The 21,139-nt window shown below is 38.0% G+C and overlaps 1 long non-coding RNA gene across 2 annotated transcripts in view; it reads left to right on the forward strand.

Annotated features, from left to right (window-relative positions):
* The first annotated feature begins 268 nt into the window (after nucleotides 1–268).
* The window catches only part of LOC136247607 (uncharacterized), a 130,213-nt gene continuing 109,342 nt past the window's right edge, over nucleotides 269–21,139 (forward strand). For both annotated transcript variants that reach the window (XR_010697665.1, XR_010697666.1), the window contains exon 1: nucleotides 269–301. This is a non-coding gene — a long non-coding RNA (uncharacterized lncRNA). The remainder of the gene's footprint in view (nucleotides 302–21,139) is intronic.

Here is a 21,139-nt window from a genome sequence, read left to right on the forward strand (position 1 = left end):
GTACACAATGAATCAAAACTGATTGTAATCAACTTATATTGTATTGACCATCAAGACTCACGGCAGTGAGTTGCGCGACCAAGGGAAGTAGGGTGTGAGTTGTACACGAACGACCAACTCTAATAGAACGCACACCTAAAACCTACCTTTAAATTTATTCTTTTGTGAAAAAACCTAGCAATACAAGAAAACCTTTGGTATATTGTTATGCAAGCGTATTACTAAGTAAGTAATCCCTGTTATATTTTATTTCAATTTTACCAAAAAGGAAGGCATACACAAAAGGCAAAGCCTGTACAAGGTGTCCGCCTACAAAAACAAAGATACATACATACATACATACATACATACATACATACATACACTGTTAAAACGAGGTGTTACAGGTACACCCATCGTAAAGGTGTTCATGTACACCCATGGTATTTACAACACCCTAGGGGAGTATTGTAGCACTTGGGGTGTTGTTGAACACCACAAATGTCATTTTACTCCCCAATAATAGCTAAGCCACTGTAAGGGTGTTTGCCTACACCTAGGTATATTGAAACCCACAATTGGATGCTTCTATTGAAAATTAGGTTATAAGTACAGTTTGCTAACTTCTATAAGAGTGACTTGGAAACAACTATGTGGTAAGTATAAGGTGTTGCAAATATATTATTGTGTACTGCTAATGTGCTTTGTTGTTGGTAGTCATTGAGTATAAATTGAAATCAACATGAAGGTTACTGGAATGCTATAGCAAGCCTACATTTCTTTCCAACAAAATTCCACCATGGAGAGACACCTTGACACCTTTAGGGAGTGTTCCGTGACACCTTTATAGCTATTCCTAGAACACCCTTAGGGAGTGTTGCAATGCCCTTGTAACACCTTTTAGTTGCTCCTAGAGCACCCCTGGGGAGTACTACAACTCCCTTCAAAGGAGTTTAATTTACACAGCAGTTAGAACTCCCCCAAAGGTGATTGGATTACACCCTATTTTTAACAGTGTACATACATACATACATACATACATACATACATATACTTACTACAGGGGTGGTGGAGCAGGCCAAAGAGTGAGGGGGCCAGGCCAGCTGTAAGTTGAAGACCAAAAAAAAAAAGTCACAGCCTGCTGACAACAGCTGCTCTCCACCAATTATATCTCCTTATAACTACACATACGTAGCTAAGTAATTTGCTACACTGCTTCTCTGAATACTGTGACTGCTCTATTAGAGTATCTAGATCCTGACTGTCCTATTAGAGTATCTCGATCTTTTCTTGCAAACAGTGTCCCAAAAAGTGTATGTGGGGGGGGGGGGGGGGGGGCATGCTCCCCCCCTTTCCCTCTCCACCGCCTATGTACCTACAGTACGCTACAAACTAAACAATACACAACAAAACACAAAACAGGGATACAGAAGTTACTTGACAGTCAGGTGGCAAGTTTCAAATACACATCTTATCTTAGGCCATGAGGCAATTTTGACAAGGTTAGTGATCGTGTAACAGGGGCAGATCCTGAATGTCTTAAATAACAGCAACACGACAATTATTTTTAGAGGCGCTTAGTACGCACAAAGGTGCTGGGTGACTATTTCACAGTTAGTTTGACTTTGGTTTCAGGTGAAATTGTATGCATGAGACAAACTGATCTTAGCCTGACATAAAGTTTAGTATTTTAATCAGAAGTATGGCTGGCTCCTCCACAAGGTGGGGGGGCCTCAAATGCCCTATCCTGGATCCACCATTGTGTAATGCTAGTCTTGTGATCCTGTCACACACTTCTAGGTAGCACAGATGGCCAACACATTCTTTAGATGCTGTATATTGCAGTACTACTTTTAAACTAAGTTTTTCTGTGCCCAAAAATGTTTCTAATAATGTCACACTATAATATGCACTTTTGTGAGATAAGATATTTATATACATGTATTGCTGTTTTAATGATTAAAAGTTTGCTTCACTGCTACCAGTCATGCATGAATCATATAATTGTGAAAATTTCGGGTAACAACCATTCAAAAAAATAATACCTTAATGTTTTATTTAGGACAATGGCAGCCGTAATTTCAACATGAGACATCTTACTGAGTACATTGTTAAACACATGGAGTTAAAGCATTTGTAGCATGTGGCATCCACTGTCACTTATGGGTTACGGTAGTGCTTTTGGGATCCTGCTTACTGCCTAGAGGAGTTGTGCCAAGATATTAACTGATATGACACTATTCTCGTCAAACTAAAATACTTTAAAATAGTTACAATGAACTGGTGGTCTAAATTAACAGAATGGCTACATAGAGTAAAAATGTGGAATGAGTAATACAGTTGCTCATACATATATTATATGCTGTATATGTAATTAAGGTGTATAATTTCTTGATACTAAAGTAATTACAGTGGTTTTATTTTTGAGGATACTCGTTTTCACTCATGTTACTTCAAAATAGCATAGGGGCAAGCGATTCTGATAATCATTAAATTTTGTATAAAACCAAGTGGTTGTGAAATTATGTTCCTAAAAATGTGTGTATATATGCACACAGAATTGTAGCAGCTGTCAAAAAGTCTTTATCAAATACACAGCATTATATACTGACACAAAGGTGGTGGATAGCTACAAATATGACATGAAGTGGTAACTGTGCACTGGTAGCTATACACACAAGCGAACGCATTCACTGCTGGGTAGCTATCTACATTACCATGGCCAGTGACACATACAGTGGTTGCTACACTATCATCTACATTTAAAACCACTCAGAGAAATGTTATTTTTAAAAAGCTATTGGCTATAGCAGACAGATGTAGTGTGTTAACATGGAAAATCAATTTTGGGATATTATTACATTGCTGAATGCTATGTGACATGCCTAACACAGATGTCAACCTCACAATTAACAACAATTTCACAGTTATTAGTAATACATTGGCAGAACAATTTCACAGTTATTAGTAATACATTAGCAGACACTTGACAGAGTTCTGGTACTACGATGTAATTCTACATCAAGCAAAACAAATATAATAATCATTTGTACCTAATAGACTTTCCTAGTAAATGTATTATCACAATAGTTTTAGTGCTACACTGTTCCATGTGGAGCCATCTATCACGTCCCTCTTACATGTATATACCCACTTTACTAGTCTAGCGTTCACTTAGCTACACACTTGTGGTATAATTACTTGTAATACATGTGCTTGGTGTGGTATAGTTCATACATAATCTACTGAAAATTCCAGGGTTCAGTAATAAAGAGTAGGATGTGAAATTGCTGAGAATACTAACATTATTTATTTACAAGCATACAATATACATGTAAGTAGGGTGGATAAGAGTATAAATTACGGTATGTATGTATTTTGGTATTACTAAAGAAAATAATGTCATCTTTAGAAAGCTATTGACTATAAGTAGACAGATGTACAATGTGTTTACATAGAAAATCCATTGTGGTTTGTAGAATAATTATGTAGCAGTCATTAAATTTAATTAGAATGATATGTGATATGTCTATTCCACTGGTGTCAACTATTACATGTAACAACCTCAAAGTTAATAATGACAATTATTTTTACAATTCTTAGAAAATGCATTAGCAGACAACTAACCACACAAATGTAGCATGATCAGAATTTCTATAGCTTTACAGTCCTATAAAACAGCACAGGTAAACAGCTTAGACATACAGTTCTACTACAACACTCTAGTACAGCATCATCTCTCAAAGATTATTCAATGGGACATATTGGAGTAGCTGATTTCAAAATTGGTAATGGTATACAATCAGTATACAGCAATGGAGGCTCTGGAAGATTAGCAGTGGATTTACTAGATGCAAAAGGTAATATCATACTCACATTCCATGTTCGCTTTGAAGAAAAGGTTGTGGTACTGAACTCTAAGATTGATGGTACTTATGGCAAAGAGGAAAGGCCTACTGGCTACAATTTTGAGCCACTGAAAAAGACTACTGTTGAATTTGCTGCTACTGATGAGTACATACAAATTGTGGTTGATGGAAAATCATTTCACAGCTACAAACACAGACTGCCAATTTCATCACTTGCCAAAGTTGATTTTTGGTCTTTTGGAACTGATAATCCAGGAATTCTGCACTTCCTTGGAGTCAAGTTTTCTTAAGCTACCTCCTTTAATGGATGATAATGTGATAAACTGACAGTTTCATGTACAATTAATAATATTATAGGAATTTCTCAAAGAAATTATTTTTTTCTACATTATACTGATAATTATACAATCAGGTGCTAAGAAATGCAGTTAACCTTACAAGTAATAATGAATAAGTTAATGATAATTAGCTAATAATTAATGTTCTTGAAAATTACACGGCCTGGCGGCCTACATACCTGTACTATTTAGATTCGCCTGTGGATGAAGGGACAAATATAAAATTACACCTGTTCATGTAGATAACTAAAACAGAGTGAAATTCTATATAACATCCGGGTAATTAAGGGACTACAGCCATACTAGGACTGGGTCACACATAAGACTTATGCACTTGTCAATTTCATGCCCCACCCTCCCACCCCCGGGCATCCCCACACCCCAGGTGGGGATTTGACATTGTTTCTTATCCCCACTCCTGGGGCAATTGACAGTTGTCCAATTCATTGACCGATTTTCGGTAGTTGCATTTCTAAACAATAAAATCGTACTTGCTACTATAATTTTACTAGCTACAGGGCAGGTTTATTACTAGTCGCATGCATGAAATATGTGCTTAATCATCCTTGAGGTGTTGTCAAATCCCCTACTATGGGGGTGGGGACATAGTGGGGATTTGACAGCCGATTTTGCCCCAGTAGTGGGGAATGTGACACCACGATTTGTCAAATCCCCTGTATCCCCCACCCCCACCGGGTAAGGGGGTGGGGCATGAAATTGACAAGTGCATTATTGACTTGACTTATTGACTTGACTTAGTGACTTGACTTAGTGACTGACTTAATGATTGATAAGGTGTAACAGAAAAAGGGTGAAAGTAAGGAAAAAATCCCTCCAATCCCAGAACTCAAACTGCAGGTCGTCTAGTCGGAGCCACACTCAGTCTTCCTCCAGGAGGGATGGATTTTCTTCCGAAGCATGGCACCATTTCTTTCGGTATGCGTGGATTGCAGAGGTGCTTTTTGAACAGTTTTTGATTCGAAATGCTGCATAACGCATTGACATAGCTGACAACGAAGCGTAATGAATACTTAAATTTTCAGACGATTATTGGGGCACCCGGCGCCATTTCAGATGTGATATGCGTGGGTTCACCAGTCATAATCAAGACACACGGTAGTGTGTCGTGCGGCCCAAGAAGCCGGCGCGTAACACCCGTGAGTATATTGACAGGAAGAAAGAAAACGCAATTTTCGCACCTCCGTAGCTCTGTGCTTCCTTTATGAAACAAGACGATTTTTGCTGTGGACATTCCCCCCAACTGCAGCACTCCACATTCCAAATTTGAGCGAAATCGCTTCGTGCGTTCCCGAGATATGCGACTTCAAAAATTGGCTCAGTTTCTTGGTTTTTTTTCTTCTTATTTTTCTTTTTCTTGTCGCACACTTACAAAAACTGCTATAAAACGCGAAATCCACATCTGATTTCCTTGAAATTTGGCACACAGAAGGGGGATATAAAGGCGCATCTCGGTACCAACTTTGGCTGGAATACGATAAACAGGCAAAGAGTTATGCGCGATTATTCACGAAAAATAACACCAATATGTTGTCACGCCTACAGGGTAAACCGCGTATGGGAAGAAGCTGAAAATCGGTGGGTGAATAGGTTAACTATTGAACCTCAAACCTTTTGTGGTTTGAAAGAAATCGAGCTAATAACCAGGAAGATACAACGAAAAAACCAACAGTGTGTAACAATTACGCAATCGAGATTAGCTAATAAAAAAACCACAGCTTGCCACGCCTACCAGATAAACCGCTTGGGGTAATGCTTTGAAAATCGTTGTACAGATGGAGTAATCATCTTAGAAAGGCTCATCAATGGTGTAGAAGAATCAGACTTAAAGCCACGGAGTTATAACACAAAATCCAACTTGGTGCAGCAAGTGCGAGATCGAGATACTCTAATAGAGCAGTCACCCTGAAGAGAATTCAAGAGATCAGCTAGAAACAAGAAACCTGTATAGAGATCAGCTACACACAAGTCACCCTGTAGAGAGATCAGCTAGAAGAAGTTACCATGTAGGGAGTTCATGCAACTATGGAAAGAGATAGTTCAGCTAGAAGAAATCACCTTGCAGAGAGTTCAGCTACAAAGAAACCATCATGTAGAGAGTTCAGCTACAAACAAATCTCCCTGTAGAGAGATTAGCTAGAAGAAGTTACCTTGTAGAGAGTTCAGCTACAAAGAAACCATCATGTAGAGAGTTCAGCTACAAACAAATCTCCCTGTAGAGAGATCAGCTAGAAGAAGTTACCTTGTAGAGAGTTCAGCTTCAAACAAATCACCCTGTAGAAAGATCAGTTAGAAGAAGTCACCTTGTAGAGAGTTCAGTTACAAAGAAACCACCATGTAGAGAGCTCAGCTACAAACTAGTGACCTTGTAGAGACATCAGCTAGAAGAAGTTACCTTGTAGAGAGTTCAGCTACAAAGAAACCATTCTTTAAAGAGCTCAGCTGCAAACAAATCACCTGTACAGAATTCAGCTACAAACAAATTACCCTGTAGAAAGATGAGCTAGAAAAAGTTACCTTGTAGAGAGTTCAGTTACAAAGAAACTGCCATGTAGAGAATTCAGCTACAAACTAGTGACCCTGTAAAGACATCAGCTAGAAGAAGTTACCTTGAGAGAGTTCAGCTACAAAGAAACCATTATTTAAAGAGTTCAGCTGCAAACAAATGACCTATACAGAATTCAGCTACAAACAAATCACCATGTAGAGAGATCAGCTAGAAGAAGTTACCTTGTAGAGAGTGAAGCTACAAACAAATCATCCTATTGAAAGATCAGCTAGAAGAAGTCACCTTGTAGAAAGTTCAATTACAAAGAAACCACCATGTAGAGAGTTCAGCTACAAACTAGCCACCTTGTAGAGACATCAGCTAGAAAAGTTACCTTGTAGAGAGTTCAGCTACAAACAAATCTCCCTGTAGAGAGATCAGCTAGAAGAAATTACCTTGTAGAGAGTTCAGCTACAAAGAAACCATTCTGTAAAGAGCTCAGCTGCAAACAAATCACCTGTACAGAATTCAGCTTCAAACAAATCACCATGTAGAGAGATCAGCTAGAAGATATTACCTTGTAGATAGTTCAGCTACAAACAAATCACCCTGTAGAAAGATCAGTTAGAAGAAGTTACCTTTTAGAGAGTTCAGCTACAAACAAATCGCCCTGTGGAGAGATCAATAGAAGAAGTTACCTTGCAGAGAGTTCAGCTACAAAGAAACCATCATGTAGAGAGTTCAGCTACAAACAAATCTCCCTGTAGAGAGATTAGCTAGAAGAAGTTACCTTGTAGAGAGTTCAGCTACAAAGAAACCATCATGTAGAGAGTTCAGCTACAAACAAATCTCCCTGTAGAGAGATCAGCTAGAAGAAGTTACCTTGTAGAGAGTTCAGCTTCAAACAAATCACCCTGTAGAAAGATCAGCTAGAAGAGGTCACCTTGTAGAGAGTTCAGTTACAAAGAAACCACCATGTAGAGAGCTCAGCTACAAACTAGTGACTTTGTAGAGACATCAGTTATAAGACTTTTAGAGAGTTCAGCTACAAAGAAACCATTCTGTAAAGAGTTCAGCTGCAAACAAATCACCTGTACAGAATTCAGCTACGAACAAATCACCCTGTAGAGAGATCAGCTAGAAGAAGTTACCTTGTAGATAGTTCAGCTACAAACAAATCTCCCTGTAGAGAGATCAGCTAGAAGAAATTACCATGTAGAGAGTTTAGCTACAAAGAAACCACCATGTAGAGAGTTCAGCTGCAAAGAAATCATCCTGTAGAAAATGCAGCCACAAACAAATTGCCCTGTAGAAAGATCAGTTAGAAGAAGTTACCTTTTAGAGAGTTCAGCTACAAAGACACCACCCTGTAGAGAGATCAGCTAGAAGAAGTTACCTTGTAGATCGTTCAGCTACAAACAAATCACCCTGTAGAGAGATCAGCTAGAAGAAGTTACCTTGTAGAGAGTTCAGCTACAAAGAAACCACCCTTTAAAGAGATCAGCTAGAAGAAGTTACCTTGTAGATCGTTCAGCTACAAACAAATCTCCCTGTAGAGAGATCAGCTAGAAGAAATTACCTTGTAGAGAGTTCAGCTACAAAGAAACCATCATTTAGAAAGTTCAGCTTCAAACAAATCACCTGTAGAGAGTTCAGCTACAAACAAATCTCCCTGTAGAGAGATCAGCTTCAAGAAGTTACCTTGTAGATAGTTCAGCTGCAAACAAATCTCCCTGTAGAGAGATCAGCTAGAAGAAATTACCTTGTAGAGAGTTCAGCTACAAAGAAACCATCATGTAGAAAGTTCAGCTTTCAAACAAATCTCCCTGTAGAGAGATCAGTAGAAGAAGTTACCTTGCAGAGAGTTCAGCTGCAAAGAAACCATCATTTAGAGAGTTCAGCTAGAAGAAGTTACCTTGTAGAGAGTGAATCTACAAACAAATCACCCTATTGAAAGATCAGCTAGAAAAAGTCACCTTGTAGAAAGTTCAGTTACAAAAAGAAACCACCATGTAGAGAGTTCAGCTACAAACTAGTCACCTTGTAGAGACATCAGCTAGAAAAGTTACCTTGTAGAGAGTTCAGCTACAAAGAAACCATTCTGTAAAGAACTCAGCTGCAAACAAATCACCTATACAGAATTCAGCTACAAACAAATCACCCTGTAGAGAGATCAGCTAGAAGAAATTACCTTGTAGATAGTTCAGCTATAAACAAATCACCCTGTAGAAAGATCAGTTAGAAGAAGTTAATTTGTAGAGAGTTCAGCTACAAAGAAACCGTAAAGAGCTCAGCTGCAAACAAATCACATGTACAGAATTCAGCTACAAACAAATCTCCCTGTAGAGAGATCAGCTAGAAGAAATTACCTTGTAGAGAGTTCAGCTACAAAGAAACCATCATGTAGAGAGTTCAGCTGCAAAGAAATCACCACTGCCCAAATTTCAAGGCAATAGCTCTTTCCAATCTGAAGCTATCAATTGTCAAAGTTGGCAAATTGGATGTGTGGAAGGCCCCTTTTCGCAACTCCGGTCACATATGTAATATATGTGACTGGATTTACGAAAAAGGGTCTTCCACACACATCCAATTCTATGAACTTGAATGACCATACCTTTGTGCTCAAAGAAGATACTAACCTGAAATTTTGTTCATGTATGAACCTATATCACTGTCCAAATTTCAAGGAAATACTATTTTCCTATCTGACATTATGAACTGCCAAAGTTTGAAAATTGGATGTGTGTGGAAGACCCCTTTTCGCAAATCCGGTCACATATATATAATTTGTACATTTACTGATAAAATATTTAAAGTACATCTACTTCATCTTTTCTTCTTCCTGTAGTAAAGAAAAAAAACATAGGTTAAAAAAGTCCCAAAGCTGGCCATAGGCCGGCTTTGGGGTATACAAATACAAAAAGAAATGAAATCTAATCCAAAACAGCCAAGCTGTAAAAAAAGTGTGCGGCCCTCAGAAAGGCTATGGTGAAAAAAGATGTGAAATCCAAGGTGGCGGCCAAGAAATGGCTGTGATGGTAGGTTAATGGTAAAAATTTTAATAACGACAATTCAGGTGAATTTTTGTGCCACTTCACAAAATTTACCTGAATTGTCATTATTAAATTTTTCCATTAACCTACCATCACAGCCATTTCTTGGCCGCCACCTTGGATTTCACATCTTTTTTCACCATAGCCTTTCTGAGGGCGGCACACTTTTTTTACAGCTTGGCTGTTTTGGATTAGATAATTATTTACAAAAAAGTTAACAAACAACTACACAGGGACCATAGCATAGTAGGGATATAACACTTCTTATTGTTTTACTATGATTTAATATCGTGCACTACTCCAGCTTGTTTCTGAATCAGTACTTTTTACGATGTGCTATGGTCCCTACTCAAGCTGAAAATTCCAAATTTTTCTGTGTACTTGTTTATGTAGCTAGCTACCACCTTTGTGTCAGTATATAATACTGTGTACTTGATAAAGACTTTTTGACAGCTGCTACAATTCTGTGTGCATATATACACACATTTTGAGAGACATAATTTGACAGCCACTTTGTTCTATGCAAAATTTAATCATTATCACAATTGCCAATATGCTATTTTGAAGTAACATGAGTGAAAATGAGTATTCCCCAAAAATAACACCACAAAAATCCTGTAATTAATTTAGTATCAAAAAATTACACACCTTAATTACATATACAGCATATAATATATGTATGAAAAACTGTATTACTCATTCCACATAATTTTTTACTCTACGTTGTAGCCATTCTGAGTGACTGTCAATTTAGGCCACCAGTTCATTGTAATTATTCCTAAGTATTTTACTTTGATGAGAATAGTGTCATATCAGTTAATATCTCGGCACAACTCCTCTAGGAAGTAAGCAGGATCCAAAAAGCACTGCTGTAAGTGACAGTAGATGCCACATGCTATAAATTAAATGTTTTAACTCCATGTGTTTAATTAACAATGTACTCAGTAAGATGTCTCATGCTGAAATTATGGCTGCATGTCGTTGTTCTAAATATAACATTAAGGTATTAATTTTTTTGAATGGTTGTTACCAGACATTTTTGTAATTGTATGATCCATGAATGACTAGTAGCAGTGAAGCAAACTTTTAATCAATACAACAAAACATATAAATATCACATCTCACAAAAGTGCATATTATAGTGATGACATTATTATATAGAAACATTTTCGGACATTAAAAACTTAGTTTAAGAGTAGTACTGCAATATACAGCACGCAAAGAATGTGTTGGCCATTTGTGCTACCTAGAAGTGTGTGACAGGATCACAAGACCAGCATTGCACGATCACTAACCTTGTAAAAATTGTCTCATGGCCTAAGATAAGATGTGTGTTTGAAACTTGCCACCTGTCATTGCAATGGTCAATTGTTAACATCACCATGCAAACAAATGCATATCACTACAAACACACTGTCGCATGTGACACTATAGATAAAAAGCAAAACTTGCTGCCATATATATATATATAAATAGTCACACCCTCCTATACAGGAAGAAAATCTGCATTTCAGGTATTTTGAAATCCTCAGTAAATGTACAAAAATTCTTGTACATTTCCGGTGTACATGAAATTTTCACATTTCCTTGACATTTCCTGAAGTAGTATAGAGAACAATTTCCATAATATTTCCTATTAGCAGGATTGATGGTATTTCCTGACATCAATTTTCTAATGCAGGATAGATGAAATTCACTGACATTTCTCAAACACAGGAAAGAAACAATTTTCAGAAATTTCTTGCATTCAGGATAGGTGATGTCAAAATGCAAATATCTTGTCTAGGAAATGTCATGTGTGTTATAACATTTCCTAAACACAGTATAGATGGGGGACAGTATGGTGCCAGTCTGCATTATCCTCTCCACCAGTTTAGGCCACATGACATTTATGGACATTTCCTAAATGGCAATAAACAGACAGCATTAGTACACTACAGGTAGCCAGCGTACCTACTATAAAAGAGTTTGCAAAATGTGTAAGAAACCTATATTAACAAGATACTATTTTATTGGTACTTTAATATACATGGAAAGAGAAGAGAGTGCATCTCTTAACATTGATAAGAGATGCACTCTCTTCTCTTTGAAGTAAAGAAAATGGTATATACTGTATATAGCTTCAAGCGTGCATATCATAGCTGATATATGAGTTCATCATACAAATATAACAAAATGATTTCAGCCATTTTGTATTATTTTAATTTTACCACAATTATAATATACATGAATGAATTTTATAACATTGGCTTTTTCTTTCGTAGTCCATTCCAACTGGAAATCCAAATTTGGTGGAGCCATCTCTAGAAACTTATTCTACTCAGTTCATAGGCGGTGGAGGCGGGGGGTCAGGGGGGCCATGGCCCCCCCACTTTTTTGGGACACTGTTTGCAAGAAAAGATCGAGATACTCTAATAGAACAGTCAGGATCTGAATACTCTAATAGAGCAGTCACATTATTCAGAGAAACAGTGTAGCAAATTACTTAGCTACGTATGTGTAGTTATAAATAAGGAGATATAATTGGTGGAGAGCAGCTATTTTTAGTAGGCTGTAACCTTTTTTTTTTTTTTGGTCTTCAACTCACAGCTGGCCTGGCCCCCTCACTCTTTGGCCTGCTCCACCGCCCCTATCCTCCATCCTTAATAAAAACTGTCTTAGGTGACTATGGAACTCCACATTCAGCAGCATTACAGTGGGGATGTGACCATGAGTGCAATGCTATACAGCAATACATGGTTGCAACTGGTACCCAAGTTGAAGAGTGTGGTGTTTTCTTAAGTGTTGAGCATCCTTTTCTAGCCACATCTCCTGATGGTATCATTTTGCTTGGCAATGAAGAATTTAGCATCATAGAAGTGAAGTGTCCGTATAAACATCGTGACAGCTCCATTGAAAAGGCATGTGAGGATCCATCATTTTGCTTAAGCATTGTTGATGGTTGTCAAACAAGGTTAAAGCGATCACATGATTATTATTTTCAAATTATAGGCCAGCTTGCACTTTCTGGTGCAAAGTTTTGTGATTTTATTGTCTGGACAAAAGTGGACCTGCACACCGAAAGGATTGTACCGGATAATGATTTGTGGAGTGAAATGAAAGAAAAACTCACTCACTTCTACATGACAACTTTGGGTATCGAAATTTTGTCTAGGTTGTATAGTATGTAATCAATTATTTTTGTGATAATTTAAATTTGGGTGCTGTATTTAAAAAGCTAGTCAATTTACATTAGTACACTATAACTACTTTATAAGTTTTTCTTTTAAATTACACAACGCACATACTACCACTACCATGTCATCGACTATCTTTCTGTTTGTACGGTTACATAATGTTTCAGTAAATATCTTGTACTCTTTTATCCTTCTGATTGCGTTTTCCACCCTTATTCGCACACTGGCAATGCTTCGAGATTGTCTGGCCTCTTGAGCTGCAAGTGTGCCTTCATTCAAAAAGCTTGGTATTGTCAAGAAACACCTTTTCTGGGCAAACAAGTCACGTGCATTGTAGCCCTTATCAGCCAAAATTCTTTGCCCTGGTTTCAGATTTTCCAATATTCCACTGTGTTCAATGGTGAATCTGTCACTGCTATTGCCTGAGAAACCTGCAGAAACATAAACGAAGACACCTGTAAAAGTATCAACAGCAACCAAGTACCTGACGGTTGTGTGACTTTTATAATCACTATAAGATGACTTCTGCGTTGCCAGGTTGCTTGGTCTCTGAATGAAAATTTCAGTGCCATCAATTATAGCTACTGAGTTTGGCAACAGATCATATGGCGCTACAGATGGACCAATGCATGTCTGTGGCCATTGTATAAGCCTTTTAAACTGAGCACTCAGAAGAGGAATCCAGTGGTTTAAAATACGTGAAATAGAGCTTTGATCAACATTGAAGCGGCACGCCAAGTCGCTTTGTGAATGATTTTGCCGGAGCCGCATCAAAACAAGTAGAAGCTTTTGGGTTGGTGAAAGCATTTCACTTGTCGTTTGCTTTCGCAACATCGGCTGTAACCAGCGATCAATGCAGTCAAAAAGCTTACGTGATATTCCAGTGTACATATTCACTTGACCATCACTGAGCAAGGTAACATCAAGTCTCTGTATATGAGTATTAAGATATTGAATATGCTCCTTAAGCTTCATATTTTCTAAACGTAACTCTTCATTCTCCTTCATTAGATTCTCCACATTGTAGTCAACTCTTAATTCATGATTTGCCACTTGTAAGACTGGTAGATCTGGCCCTCTGTGTTCAGTGTGTGAAGCAGTTTGGCTCAGTTGGAAATCATTCCGTTCACACTGTTGTTGTGAGTGCTGATCAGTTGGTGAGTTGTCAAACTCCTCACTGTGCTGCTCTAAGTCCACAGTTGTGTCATTGCACCGTAGTGTAAGTTGACCAGATTGTGTACTATCAGACTTCTCGCTGAGCTGCTGTGCATCCTCAGTTGTGTTAATGCATTGTAGTGTGAGTTTACCAGATTGTGTACTCTCACTGAGCTGCTGTGTATTCTCAGTTGTGTTAGTGCATTGAAGTGTGAGTTGACCAGATTGTGTATCATCAGACTCCTCGCTGACCTGCTGTGTGTGTAGATTACTGTCAGCTATCAGTTGTGTAAGCTGGCCACTGTTATGTGTCTCTGTGTTTATTTGTGTGAGTTGGCCACTGTGATTTGTTTGTGCATTGTGTTGCGTGAGTTGGCCAGCTTGTAAATTGTTAAACTCATCACCGGGCTGATAATCTTGTGAACTGTATGGTTGCTCACTGTGCTGTTTTGCTTGAGAAGCTCTTCTTCTTCTTCTGGTAGTTTTCTCTGGTGGAGACTTCCTCTCCAATGTCCTTCTCTTTTTTGGTGCAGAACTAGTTACAGGATAGTTCCTTGGTCTTTTAAAATTAATTGGAAGAACGTCACTTTCATCTCTGGTAGGTCCTTTACAATCTGCATAATGTATGTTGCAAATTACAGCTTCCTTAGAAGGCTGCCACTTAGTTTGCCGTCCACCTTGCCTGGTAAGATTGATCTTTTCGATGACAACTTGTTTGACATGATCGGGCATACTATGAATACTGTGCAACGTTAAATACTGAGGCTTAGGACAACCATGATTTCGTGCCAATGGACAGCCACAAAGCCGATTTCCAGCGATATCTTCCGGGCATTTCCCCTTTTTATTGGTACAATCCCAAACACAGCACAGGCGTCTTGACATATTCTTCTAATCGTATGTTAGGTAGCTCTCAAGAAATGCTCCTTCAATACGTGACACCGTTGAGATTTCAAGAAATACATTAATTACGAATTCTCGTAAAATTTTCTACGGCTATTAGAACACGCATATCGTCTATTCTAGGTTATCAAAATACATATCACAGAAAAAGATCGATCAAGACACACGGTTTTTTTTTTTTTTTTTTTTTTTTTTTTCAAGACACACGGTAGTGTGTCGTGCGGCCCAAGAAGCCGGCGTGCCACCCGTGAGTATATTAACAGGAAGAAAGAAAACGCAATTTTCACACCTATGTAGCTCTGTGATCCCTTATCCGATTGGAACCAAATTTGCTAGAGAGGTGCCGGCCGGTAAGGGGAGTCTACACACCAAATTTGAAGAAAATCGCTCCAGCCATTTCCGAGATACGAGCGAACAAAATTTCGTTTTAATTTCTTCGTTTTTTTTCTTCTTCTACTTCTTCATTTCTCACATTCGCAAAATCCGCCATAAAACACGAATGCGTGCTCGGATCGGGCTGAAATTTGGCACACTTAAAGGGCTCATTAAGGCGGATCTGTGTACCAACTTTGGTAGGAATTCGATGAACATTCACGGAGTTATGACCGATTATTTGCGTAAAATAAGGTCGAAGGTCTGTCACGCCTACAGGGTAAACTCCTTTGAGGAATCAGTTGAAAATTGATATGTAGATGGAGCAACCATCGTAGGAGTGCCTTTTTGTGGTTTGAAAGGAATCGGAATAAAGACCACGGAGATATGACACAAAACCCGACCTGTGTCAAAATTACGCAATCGATTTTTATGAATAAAAAACTATTAGTTTTCGTATCTACCAGGCAAACCGCTTAGAGCAATGAGCTGAAAATCAGTATGTAGCTGGAATAATCATCATGGAAAGTCCTTCCAGTAGTACAGAAGAATTGGATTACAAACCACTGAGTTATGATTCGAAACCCAACTACGTGTTGCAAATGCGAGATCGAGATATTCTAATAGAACAGTCACCCTATTAGAACATTCAGTGTATAGCTACACATGCATGCACGCATACAGTTCATATTACTTACAAGTTATTAGTTCATTGTGTAATAATAATGGAATTGATTTATTTGATAGTGCTTCTCTTTGTTCTTGTAGAAAAAAAGCAAAGAAAAAGATGTGATATCTATATGCATAAATATTGGAATTCATTTATTTGATGGTGTTTCTATTTGTTCTTGTAGAAAAAAACACAGAAAAGATGTGATATCCATGCATAGCTACCAAACTGGATGCTGCCAAGCTATATACATCATGGCTGCACCAAAGGCTAAGCCTGTACAAGGGTGCTTCCACAACATACAACATACACAAAAAACTTGACACACACCCACATAAACTATACATTGTACCGATAATGTAGCATTGTTCATTATATGATTATATCACCTTTATACCAATTATCAAACTTCAACAAACATTAAGCACAATAATATTTATTATTTTCAATGTACGTAACTACACTCACTAATATAGAGAACATGCAATGCAGTTATAAGTAGGGCTCAGCTTTCAAGTGCATTATTATTTATACAACATTGGATATTCAAATAATATGATATTCAGGATGCTGTTCAACATTCTACTACTAAATCATTTATAATCATTAAGTGAATGCAGTACGTAGGACTAAACAGTATATAAATCTATGGGCTGCTCACTGGCAGCTCCACCTTACAATCAAAACTGCATAGTGAGGCTTTGCTGAAAACATAACATCATCCATAGCAGTGTTGTTTTAGTAAGGAATTTTAGTTTTAGTTATAGTCATGGCCAGTTTCGTCAATTTATTTTAGGTATAGTTTTAGTAATCTTTCCTAATTCCTTTTAGTTATTGATTTAGTTAAGGTTAGCTATATTTCTGTGTCATTTTAGTTTTAGTTAAAAGATGTGAAAATCTTTTAATTATAGTTTTAGTAAAATTATAAAAACCCAATTATAGTTTTAGCTGTACATAAGAAAATCTTTTGGTTTTAGTTATCTTAATTCTTTTTAGTTTTAGATTTAGTACTGGTAAATTATTCTGTTGCGTTTTAGCTATAGATTTAGAGTTTTAGTTTAATTAATATATTATGAAGTTGCTTTTAGTTTTGATTAACTAAAACACATATATATATGTCTTACTAAAAGTACTTCAGGTTTAGTCATAGTTAACTAAAACAACACTAATCCTTAGATATCCATCGGAAACCCTCAGTCCCCACCACATCTGGAGTTTGCATTCTTACAGCAAGGTATCAAGACACACGGTAGTGTGTCGTGCGGCCCAAGAAGCCGGCGCGTAACACCCGTGAGTATATTGACAGGAAGAAAGAAAACGCAATTTTCGCACCTCCGTAGCTCTGTGCTTCCTTGATGAAACAAGACGATTTTTGCTGTGGACATGCCCCCCAACTGCAGCACTCCACATTCCAAATTTGAGCGAAATCGCTTCGCGCGTTCCCGAGATATTCGACTTCAAAAATTGGCTCAGTTTCTTCGGTTTTTTTTTCTTCTTCTTATTTTTCTTTTTCTTGTCGCACACTTACAAAAACTGCTATAAAACTCGCACGCCATATCCGATTGCCTTGAAATTTGGCACACAGAAGGGGGATATAAAGGCGCATCTCGGTACCAACTTTGGCTGGAATACGATAAACAGGCAAAGAGTTATGAGCGATTATTCACGAAAATTAACACCAATATGTTGTCACGCCTACAGGGTAAACCGCGTATGGGAAGAAGCTGAAAATCGGTGGGTGAATAGGTTAACTATTGAACCTCAAACCTTTTGTGGTTTGAAAGAAATCGAGCTAAAAACCAGGAAGATACAACGAAAAAACCAACAGTGTGTAACAATTACGCAATCGAGATTAGCTAATAAAAAACGACTGCTTGCCACGCCTACCAGGTAAACCGCTTGGGGTAATGCTTTCAAAATCGCTGTACAGATGGAGTTATCATCTTAGAAAGGCTCTTCAATGGTGTAGAAGAATCAGACTTAAAACCACGGAGTTATAACACGAAATCCAACTTAGTGTAGCAAGTGCGAGATCGAGATACTCTAATAGAGCAGACATCCTAATAGAGCAGTCATCCTAATAGAGTAGTCACCCGAAGAGAATTCAAGAGATCAGCTAGAAACAAGTAACCTGTATAGAGATCAGCTACAAACAAGCCACCCTGTAGAGAGATCAGCCACAAACAATTCACCCTGTAGAGAGATCAGCTAGAAGAAGTTACCTTGTAGGGAATTCATGCAACTATAGAAAGAGATAATTCAGCTAGAAGAAATCACCTTGTAGAGTTCAGCTACAAAGAAATCACAATGTAGAGAGTTCAGATACAAAGAAACCACCATGTAGAGAATTCGTTTACAAACAAGTCACCCTATAGAAAGATCAGCTAGAAGAAGTTACCTCGTAGAGAGTTCAGTTACAAAGAAACCACCATGTAGAGAATTCATTTACAAACTAGTGACCCTGTAGAGACATCAGCTAGAAGAAGTTACCTTGTAAAGAGTTCAGCTACATAGAAACCATTCTGTAAAGAGCTCAGCTGCAAACAAATCACCTGTACAGAATTCAGCTACAAACAAATCACCCTGTAGAGAGATCAGCTAGAAGAAGTTACCTTGTTGATAGTTCAGCTACAAAGAAACCATCATGTAGAGAGTTCAGCTACAACAAATCTCCCTGTAGAGAGATCAGCTAGAAGAAGTTACCTTGTAGAGAGTTCAGCTTCAAACAAATCACCCTTTGGAAAGATCAGCTACAAACAAATCTCCCTGTAGAGAGATTAGCTAGAAGTTATCTTGTAGAGAGTTCAGCTACAAAGAAACCATCATGTAGAGAGTTCAGCTACAAACAAATCTCCCTGTAGAGAGATCAGCTAGAAGAAGTTACCTTGTAGAGAGTTCAGCTTCAAACAAATCACCCTGTAGAAAGATCAGCTAGAAGAGGTCACCTTGTAGAGAGTTCAGTTACAAAAAAACCACCATGTAGAGAGCTCAGCTACAAACCAGTGACCTTGTAGAGACTTCAGCTAGAAGAAGTTACCTTGTAGATAGTTCAGCTACAAAGAAACCATTCTTTAAAGAGCTCAGCTGCAAACAAATCACCTGTAAAGAATTCAGCTACAAATAAATCACCCTGTAGAAAGATGAGCTAGAAAAAGTTACCTTGTAGAGAGTTCAGTTACAAAGAAACCACCATGTAGAGAATTCAGCTACAAACTAGTGACCCTGTAAAGACATCAGCTAGAAGAAGTTACCTTGAGAGAGTTCAGCTACAAAGAAACCATTATTTAAAGAGCTCAGCTGCAAACAAATCACCTATATAGAATTCAGCTACAAACAAATCACCATGTAGAGAGATCAGCTAGAAGAAGTTAACTTGTAGAGAGTTCAGCTACAAACAAATCACCCTGTATAGAGATCAGCTAGAAGAAGTTACCTTGTAGAGAGTTCAGCTACAAAGAAACCACCATGTAGAGAGTTCAGCTAGAAGAAATCACCCTGTATAAAATTCTGCCACGAACAAATTGCCCTGTAGAAAGATCAGTTAGAAGAAGTTACCTTGTAGAGAGTTCAGCTACAAAGAAACCATTCTGTAAAGAGCTCAGCTGCAAACAAATCACCTGTACAGAATTCAGCTACAAACAAATCACCCTGTAGAGAGATCAACTAGAAGAAATTACTTTGTAGAGAGTTCAGCTACAAAGAAACCACCATGTAGAGAGTTCAGCTGCAAACAAATCACCCTGTAGAAAATACAGCCACAAACAAATTGCCCTGTAGAAAGATCAGTTAGATGAAGTTACCTTTTAGAGAGTTCAGCTACAAAGAAACCACCCTGTAGAGAGATCAGCTAGAAGAAGTTACCTTGTAGATCGTTCAGCTACAAACAAATCACCCTGTAGAGAGATCAGCTAGAAGAAGTTACCTTGTAGAGAGTTCAGCTACAAAGAAACCACTATGTAGAGAGTTCAGCTACAAAGAAATCACCCTGTAGAAAATTCTGCCACAAACAAATTGCCCTGTATAGAGAGATCAGTTAGAAGAAGTTACCTTTTAGAGAGTTCAGCTACAAAGAAACCATTCTGTAAAGAGCTCAGCTGCAAACAAATCACCTGTACAGAATTCAGCTACAAACAAATCACCCTGTAGAGAGATCAGCTAGAAGAAATTACCTTGTAGAGAGTGAAGCTACAAACAAATCACCCTATTGAAAAATCAGCTTGTAGAAGTCACCTTGTAGAAAGTTCAGTTACAAAGAAACCATTCTGTAAAGAGCTCAGCTGCAAACAAATCACCCTGTATGAGAGATCAGCTAGAAGAAGTTAACTTGTAGAGAGTTCAGCTACAAAGAAACCATCATTTAGAAAGTTCAGCTTCAAACAAATCACCTGTAGAGAGTTCAGCTACAAACAAATCTCCCTGTAGAGAGATCAGCTAGAAGAAGTTACCTTGTAGAGAGTGAAGCTACAAACAAATCACCCTATTGAAAAATCAGCTAGAAGAAGTCACCTTGTAGAAAGTTCAGTTACAAAGAAACCACCATGTAGAGAGTTCAGCTACAAACTAGCCACCTTGTAGAGACATCAGCTAGAAAAGTTACCTTGTAGAGAGTTCAGCTACAAAGAAACCATTCTGTAAAGAGCTCAGCTGCAAACAAATCACCTGTACAGAATTCAGCTACAAACAAATCACCCTGTAGAGAGATCAGCTAAAAGAAGTTAACTTGTAGAGAGTTCAGCTACAAAGAAACCATCATTTAGAAAGTTCATCTTCAAACAAATCACCTGTAGAGAGTTCAGCTACAAACAAATCTCCCTGTAGAGAGATCAGCTAGAAGAAGTTACCTTGTAGAGAGTGAAGCTACAAACAAATCACCCTATTGAAAAATCAGCTAGAAGAAGTCACCTTGTAGAAAGTTCAGTTACAAAGAAACCACCATGTAGAGAGTTCAGCTACTAACTAGCCACCTTGTAGAGACATCAGCTAGAAAAGTTACCTTTTAGAGAGTTCAGCTACAAAGAAACCACCCTGTAGAGAGATCAGCTAGAAGAAGTTACCTTGTAGATCGTTCAGCTACAAACAAATCACCCTGTAGAGAGATCAGCTAGAAGAAGTTACCTT

The sequence above is a fragment of the Dysidea avara genome, chromosome 2 (assembly GCF_963678975.1).
Source record: "Dysidea avara chromosome 2, odDysAvar1.4, whole genome shotgun sequence".
In the NCBI taxonomy this organism is placed as follows: Eukaryota; Metazoa; Porifera; class Demospongiae; order Dictyoceratida; family Dysideidae; genus Dysidea; species Dysidea avara.